This window comes from Arvicanthis niloticus, chromosome 7 (assembly GCF_011762505.2).
Source record: "Arvicanthis niloticus isolate mArvNil1 chromosome 7, mArvNil1.pat.X, whole genome shotgun sequence".
Taxonomy (NCBI): domain Eukaryota; kingdom Metazoa; phylum Chordata; class Mammalia; order Rodentia; family Muridae; genus Arvicanthis; species Arvicanthis niloticus.
The window spans coordinates 20,266,212-20,274,671 of NC_047664.1; the positions used below are offsets into that span (position 1 = coordinate 20,266,212).

At 42.5% G+C, this 8,460-nt stretch overlaps 1 long non-coding RNA gene across 3 annotated transcripts; it reads right to left on the bottom strand.

Annotated features, from left to right (window-relative positions):
• Positions 1–813: 813 nt before the first annotated feature.
• On the bottom strand, positions 814–3,917 carry LOC143442946 (uncharacterized). 3 transcript variants are annotated; one of them, XR_013111572.1, is made up of 3 exons: positions 3,616–3,917; positions 2,828–2,980; positions 814–2,267 (listed from the first exon to the last, which is right to left on the bottom strand). It is a non-coding gene; the product is annotated as an uncharacterized LOC143442946 (long non-coding RNA). The 3 variants fall into 3 exon arrangements; XR_013111571.1 differs by having other exon boundaries at positions 2,762–2,980; XR_013111570.1 differs by having other exon boundaries at positions 2,620–2,980.
• Between the last annotated feature and the right edge of the window lie 4,543 nt (positions 3,918–8,460).

Genomic DNA, 8,460 nt, shown 5'->3' on the forward strand with positions numbered 1-8,460 from the left:
GCAGTGATAAAAATCAAGCAGTATGCTCCAGCAGGATGCTCGGCTGCTGAAGGTGTTTGCCGTGCATCCTGGCTGATGCCCAGAGCCACAGGAAGGTGGAAGGAGAGAACCAACCCAGAGTTGTCCTCTGGCCTCCGGATGTGTGCCCCGCCCCCACATCATCTGTATGTGTGTGCTCCATACATGCATATACTCAGATACAAGAAGTCTTTTAATTAAAAAAAAATCAAGCAATAAGCAGAAGTTGACTTCATAACTTTCATAAGTTATAATATTTGTAGTTGGTAAATGTCATCCCAGCCACTGCAGCGACATGAGTAACCCTAACAAATAATGCTCCTGGCACCCCACCACTCACTATAAAGTATGTTTAGGAACCAATTCCAACAAGATTAAAATTCAATTAAGCTGTTAAAAATCCATGAAAGTAAATGAAAGATTGTCTGAATATATGGATGGCATCTCAGACTCAAATTGTGATCAGATATTACAGTATGCATAGAAAATTATAAAGTAAAATTGTGCACAGAACACCACTAGCTGCTGTTCAAAACAACAAAGGCCTGATAGTGCTTCAGACCCTTCAACAGGAGCCTGTTCTATGTGGATTAACCCTGTCCACATCACCATCCCTGCACACTCAGCCCATATATGCCATCCTCAGCAACCCTAACAAGGGCAGGGAGTAAACCCATGTCTAAATTATATAATGTTAAGCAAATGCATGCTCAGAGATAGGAAACTGTAAGCCAGACTCTTCTTCTTCCTCCTCTTCCTCCTCCTCCTCCTCCTCCTCTTCCTCCTCCTCCTCCTCCTCTTCCTCTTCTTCTTCTTCTTTTAAAAAACTTACATTTATTTTGGGGCCCCTGGAGGGAGATACACCACAATTTATGTGTAGAGGTCAGAGAACAACTTAGGAGAATCAGTTCTCTTCTACCAGGCAGGTCCTGGGGACTGAATTCACTCTTTGCAGCAAGTGCCTTAATCCCTTGAGCCATCTCACTGCCTCGGATTTTCCTGATGAAGAGTATTCTTGATGATGCGTACAAAACTTAAAAGGATTCTAGTAAATTAATAACAGAGAAGTTAATTGAATTGGTTAATGCAGTGTGTACACACCACCATTGACCTCCTCAAGTGTTTGTATATAAATCATAACTGGCAGTAATAACCACCTATGTGGATATGGCAGGATAGAAATCTGGAGAAAGAAAGGCTTTTGAGGCTGAAACCCAGGTACCCTTCAGCAGGTAAAGGGCTAAACAAACTGTTCTTCTAAGGGGGAAAAACACACAAAAGGTGCTTTGTGTATTATTTCATTTAATAGCACTTGTTCTGATTTTGATTTATATATGACATTCTTGAAATGAAAATAACAAAAAGCAGATTCATGGAGTTGGGAAGATGGCTTAGTGGGTAAGAATGCCCCTTCTGCAACCACAAAGACGAGTTTAAACACCCAGGTCACATGTAGATAGCCAGGCAAGACTACAGGAGCCTATAACCTCAGCATTGGGGCCAGAGTGGGCAGATCTGGAAAGCTTGCGGGCCAGCCAGTCTAGCCAAATGGTGAGCTTCTGGTTCAGTGAGAGACCTGTCTCAAGGCAATCAGATGTGAGGAAAGGGGAGGCAGTAAACCTAACAGCCTGCTCTGGAGTACCACTTGGGTCTATCTGCATACTCGCTTATATCACGCACATGCGCACCAGCACCTACACCAACCACATCTCTCCTAAAAGTAACCAAAGTAATGATTACCAGAGGTAAGGCAGCGATGGGAGCATTGTGGAAATGGGCGTGGTGGTGAAAGTGCAATATGAGGGTTCTGGTGGGGGCACTATTCTGTGTGTTGACTAGCAATGTCTATATTGTGTTTGTGGTATTGTACTAAAGACCTTTCTTTGCGTTTTACACTTCTGGAGATTGAACCCAGAGCCACATGCCTTTTAAGCATGTCTACACCTGTAGGCCCAATCTCTCCAAGCCAACAGGAAGGGCTTGCCCAGGTTAGGAACCTGTTCTTGGGCAGCCCTCCCTGGCATCGCCCTCTGCTCATCTCTTTAACCCTGAATCCGTGTCTCCTGTTAGGACGGCCTGTATGAGAGGCGACAAAGGTCAAATGGAAGTTCTGGCAACAGATTTCAGGAAGCAGAGATCTGAAGCCACACCCTTCCGCGGTGTGCTCAGCTTTACGCAATCCAGCTGTCTGCGTGCCCGGCAAAATAACAGGAAGAGAAGTAATCAAATGTGTATTTCCTGCCAACCACCTGGGACAGACAGACAGAAAAAGGAACTGTAAAACTTGGGCACTATAACCATTATGTACCCAGGTGCCTCTTCCCTTCCCTCCCCTTCCCCTCCGCTTTCCTCTCCCCCTCCCCTCCCCTGCCCTCTTCCCTCTCCTTCCCTCCTCCTCTTCCCTTCCCTTCCTTAACTGCCCTCTCCTATTCTCTCTTCTCTCCTCTTCTTCCAAGTCCTCCTCTTTCCCCCTCCCATCTCCTTTCCTCTCCCCTTCTTCCCCCCTCCACTCCCCCCTCTGCTCCCCTTTCCTTTCCCCTTTTCTTTCTCACCATCTCCTTTTCTAGCATGTCATGGAGCTCAGGATACTCTCACACTCACTATGTAATGCAGGAAGGCCTTAAAATTCTGATCCTCCTGTCTCAGCCTCAATCTCCTGGGTGCTGAGAAGACATGTGTCATCATGTCTGGCTTATACCTAATTTTTCAAATGTTAGCAGCAGCTCTGCCTCATTCTGCTGACCTTGGAGGCTATGTGGCTCTTCAGGGGTTATGTGTAGCTGTTATTGAAGGGATGAGGTGCACCTACAGTTAAAGGACTCTTCTATCACAACACGGTGAGACAGAAGCCACTTTGAGAACATCCTGCTGACAATGCTGACATCTTTTGTTTGCTGCCACAGCATCCCCAACCCTGCCTCCAACTTCTGGACTGGGTCCCTTAGAGTATCCAAAGTACCTCCTAATTGGGGGGAGAGGGAAGAGATGGAGGAAGGGAGGGAGAGGAAGGAATAGAGGGAGGGGGAGGGGGAGGGGGAGAGGAAGAGAGGAGAGGAATAGAGAGGAAGAGAAGGAAGAGAGAGGGAGAAAGAGGGAGAGGGAGGGAGAAAGGATGAGAGAGAATAGATTTTTAGGTTTTGTTCAAAGCAACGTAGTCACAATAAAGGCTCAAGTATACAGAATTGTATAACAAAGTTGAAAACCCTTTACTATAAGTCTCCTTGTGCCCAGGTAACCCTCGTCATCGTTTGAAGCAGGACTTAGGACTCCATAGGTAGGACAAGTACAATTTTGTAAAACTAGGATCATATTCTTCATGTCACTTTCCATGAAAAACAGTAATTTTTACTTGAATGAACAGTAGAAAAAAAAAAGCAAAATTCAGAATCATCAAACTGGTTGCTTCTTCAAGTCAAGATATAATTGTTCTTTAAGGATAAATTATTCTAGAATTAAGACCAGTGACAGATAAAAAAAAATCCATTAGGAAATTGAATTTACTGTTTTTTTCAAACCCAGTTTCCATTTGAAGCTATTATCCACACTTGCTGGTGTCACACTGCTGATCTGGTTCCCTTGCTGACGATTAAGGCTTACCTCAGTTTTTGTTGTTGTTTGTTTGTTTTTCTAACTGCTCTTCTTGCTGCTGTGTTCTGGACTCGTTGTATCTGTGTTATCTCAGAATTACGGATTGAAGTGTCTTTCTCTAGAGGAGAGGGAAAGGGTGTGTTGTTCTCAAATAGGTCTTACTTGGAAATAAGGTCTTTAAAGAGGTAACCAAGTTAAAATGAGGTAAGTCGGTGGAGTGGGCCTTATTATAAATAATACCATGCAAAGGGGACATTTGGACACAGACACATAAAGAGCTAGAGAGGACGCAGTCTGTGTTAGCATTTAGTCTAGGCTCCGCCCCCCAGTTACCTGGCAACAGCTAGTGTGTCTGACTCACTATAAAAGGGGCTGCTTGCCTCCTCCTCAGTCTCTTGCCTTCCTTGCTTTCCCTCTGTCCTCTTCTTCCCCTCCCCACCTCTCCCCATTCCCCTCCCCCCTCTCTCTCCACATGCTCATGGCCGGCCTCTACCCCTCTACTCTTTTTCTCTCTGTTTTTCTCTGTCTCTACTACCCTCTCAACTCCCCTTCCCATGCCCTGAATAAACTATTCTATACTATACCGTGTGTGGGTGCTTCGGCATGGGCCATGGAGGCACCCCCTTCCCCCACACCTTACTGCACTTACACCAAACAAGTTCTCTCTCTCCCCTTTATCTTTTTATAAAACACAACAGTCTGAAAACTGGAGGTCTCCTGGTGCAATCAAAGAGCATCTGAGCCCAGGAGAGTCGGAAGAGGGATAAGGTCCTTCCCAGAGCATCCTCAGGGAGCAGGGCCTGCCAACACCCTGACTGATACTTCTAGGTCCATGACTGACAAAGTACATTTATGTTGCGTGGAGCTATTGTGACTTCATATGAAATGCTCCCTGGGGCTCATGTTTTGAACACTGACCTCCTGGCTGGTCGTCCTGTTCAGGAAGACTGTAGAGCCTGTCTGTAGGTGGTGGGGCTTCACTGATAGAAGTGATCACTGGGACTGGGCTTTTGAAGGTTACAGACCAGCTCCATTCTGCATCTGCGTTTAGTGTGCAGGTTTGCTGTGATATGAACCATTTTTCTTATCTTTGGCATTGCATAACTTTAGTAGGAATATATCAGTGTTGAATTACTTATGTAGATTTTCTTAGAATAAATATGATTTTTTTGATTTGCAGATTCAAATCATCTTTATTTCAAGAAAGCTCTCTCATGTTTATTCTTTAAATTATTGTATTTGTCATGAGCAAGGATGTAGAATATGCATAGTTACTATAACAAAAGTTATTATTTTATTATGCTGGGGTTCATCACACAAGGTTCCTACCTACAGTCCTAGGCCTATCTTCCCAAGGTGCTCACTTGTGGGACGTATCTTAGCTGGAGGTTAGCCCCCCTTCCCTGATACTCTGCATTGCCTGATTACCTCTAAAGGATTCTCAGTCTCTGGGGCTGGGCCTGTGCCACCACAACATCTAGATGAAGACGCAGCACCATTATCTAAGCTTCTACCATGGGGAACTGTATTGATCTGATCTTATGCAGGCAAGTACCTGGTACCTCTGGCCCCTTCTACTCCCCACCTTGTGGTACCCAGCAGGTTTGCTTCTGGGGTGCTGGTGGGGACTCTAGCAGCTTCTCCACCTCATTGAAAATAGGGCCCCCACATTTTCCATTTGTACCACTGTAATCTGTAGTTTTCATAACAAGAGAAGGAAGTAAATATTTTAGCAGGAAGTATTTTGTTTTCAAAGGGTCCTCTAGTGTTATATAATAAGATATTTATAGCTTGGGGAATTTGCCTTTTATTATATTTGTATGCAAATGTACTATAATTATAAATAGGAACATGGTTTATTTTCCATTTGTTTATTTTCCATTTCTCATAACTTAGTGATGGCATGGGGGTCTGGAACTGGAAATCGAGCCTGGTCCCTCATGGACACCAATTCTGCCACTAAGCTTAGTTTTAAAATCTCCTCAGCTCCCAATTTAGATTTAAAGGCATCCTTACTCACCTCATGAGCAACATTCCTTAGATTCCATTTCTTTTCAAACTAAAGATATCTTTATTACCTTTTAGTTAGAAAATAGTGCTCATTATAAAACATTAAACAATGTTAAAAAGAGAAAATCACCCGAAATCCTGTCATCTTTATAAATCTGCTATGAGGTTTATGCAATTACCTCGTGAGCTGTTTTATACTGGTAAACAAATGTATCTGTAGGTAGGCACAGTGGGAATCCATATGCAGGGTTGTAAGGTTTTCTTATGTACTGCTGTATTCATGCAGTGCCTAAAAAGAGATCTTCACCTCCCTCTGCTCTTCTGGGAAAGCAAAACAGCCCATATTTCTGGGACATTTTCTATTGATTACATGAATAACTATAAATGGTAGGCTTTAAAAAAAACATTAATTAGCAATGGATATATCTGAAATGTTCATTCCATGTTTTTTTTTAAGTTGCTAGCATGAAAGGAACTTTATTTTTATTTAAAAGTTCTTATCAGTTTAAAGGAATCATGTTACATTTTGAATACACACTGAATCACATATCCACCTACTTTACCCAACTGTTTTATGTTTTATCAGTTTTTATGAATTATAGTTCATGCTTATGGATTTCTTTGTTTATTTAGTTCTTTGAGACAGGGTCTCACCTTGATCTGGCTGCCTTGGAAGGACTCACTGTGTAGAACAAATTGACCTTGAACTTGTGACGATCTTCCTGCCTCTGCCTCTCAAATTCTGGCAATACACCACTATGCCCTACTTTTTCTTCAGGCTTTGTTGTTTGTTTGTGTTTTATTTTTATTTATTTTGAGACAGGATCTAACAATGTAGTCCTGGCTGTCCCAGAACTCACTATATAGACCAGGCTGGACTGGAACTCACAGAAACCCACCTGTCTCATCTCCTCCGTGCTGTGATTAGACATTTCATGTAACCTTCTAGGACTTCAATCTCACTATGTAGCCAAGAATGACCTTAAACTCTTAATCTGCCTGTTTCTACCTTTCAAATGCTGGGGTTGTAGGCATATAGTACCATGCTGACTTGTTTTGGTTTTTCTAAGTTCTAGATTATGTTTGTAGTGTATATTTGCGTATTTAAAATAATAGCTCTTCAGCCCCATTTTAAGCAAGGGAGGCAATGTGGAGAAAGAGTTCTTAATTTTCCAACTTCTACCACATTTGCTGAGGCTATATATAAATTATTTGTAATGTATAGTGTATATATAATGCATATAATGTATATATGTTTATATATACATATACAGCTATATAAAACATATATCCCATGTGTGTGTCTGTATGGGATATGCAATGCTTCCTTTTAAAGCTTATGACTATTGATCATACCTAAGAACCTGTCAAGTCTAAGACTACTGAGATTTTCCATTACAGTTTCTTCTGGACATTTTAGCTCTAAAACTATTATCCATTTTAAGTTATTATTATCAGTTATTACTAGTATAAGCCAGGAAGTTTGGTGGACCACACCCATAACTTCAGAGAGAGAAGTATCATGAGTTGAAGGCTAATCTGGTTAACACACAAAACGAGAAACTTTATTAAGCTATAGACATCAGTAAAAGGGGGTCCTGTGTCCCAACGGATAATTTACCAGAAGAGATGTGGCAAATGAGCACAGAAGATAGTCGGGTTTTAGGCATTAGGGATATGTAAATAAAGCCTACACGTTCCACTATATATCTGTCAGAATGGCTATGATCCCAACGCCAACATGATGTGAGCAGGAATTGGAAGGCCTGCAACACAGAACGATGGCTTTGTAAAACAATTTGACTCAGGACTGAAGAGTTGATTCAGTAGTTAAAAGCACTTGCCACTCTTGCAGAAGACTCGGGTTCAGTTCTCGGCACCCACATGGTGGCTCATAACTGTCTAAGGGCTCTAGGGGATCCAGTGACCTCTTCTGGCCTCCTTGGGCATTGCACACATATGATGCACATACATACTTGCAGGCAAAACATCCGTACACATAAAATAAAAACAAACAAATATTAATTTTATTGTATGTAGACGTGTGTATACCTGTGTTGAGGTGATTTTTTTTTCTTTTTGGCTGCACTGCTTTGAGCTCCTGGGAAGTTACAGGTGTGCACCTGCCTAGGAGCTATCTCAGATCTGTGAATGGAAACACACATACGCCAGTTAATCTTAAAATACCTTGGCTAACTCAGTGACCAGGCACTCCTAAACCTTCCCCTTCTACTCTAGGCCCAATTTCGGAAATGGCCAGTGGCCATTTACCTGAAAATTCACATGGCGGTTGGCTTTATCTTCTTCTGCTACTATGTCACCTTCTTCTCCACTAGTCCTGGTGTCCTACCCACGCAACTCTAAGTGTCCCACCCTGCGCCCAGCTATTGGCTGCTGGCATCTTTATTGATAGATCAATACCAATTAGGGACAGGGATCTTCAGCGTCAGTACACACAGGTTCCCGATTAAGTCAAAGCATCAGAACCACTCCTCTGCATGCCTGAGAGTATGTTTTTGCATCGTGTGTATGCAAGAGCTCGCTAAGGTCAGAAGTGAAAATGAATCCCTAGAACTGGACTTATAGGCAGTTGTGAGCGGACATGTGGGTGCTGAGAACTGAACCTGGGTCTTTCTGCAAGAACAGCAAGTGCTTTTAACTACTGAGTCATCTTTCCACCCCCTAAAATAGAAATAGAAAGGAAATAAAAAACAAACAAACAAAAACAAACAAACAAACAAACAGAAAGGAAGCAGGGTTTTAAAGTTTCTTCCAGAGATAAACTTGTACCCACCATTGGCTCTGCTTCTACTTAGTGAACAGAAATGGAAATGATCCGAGGGT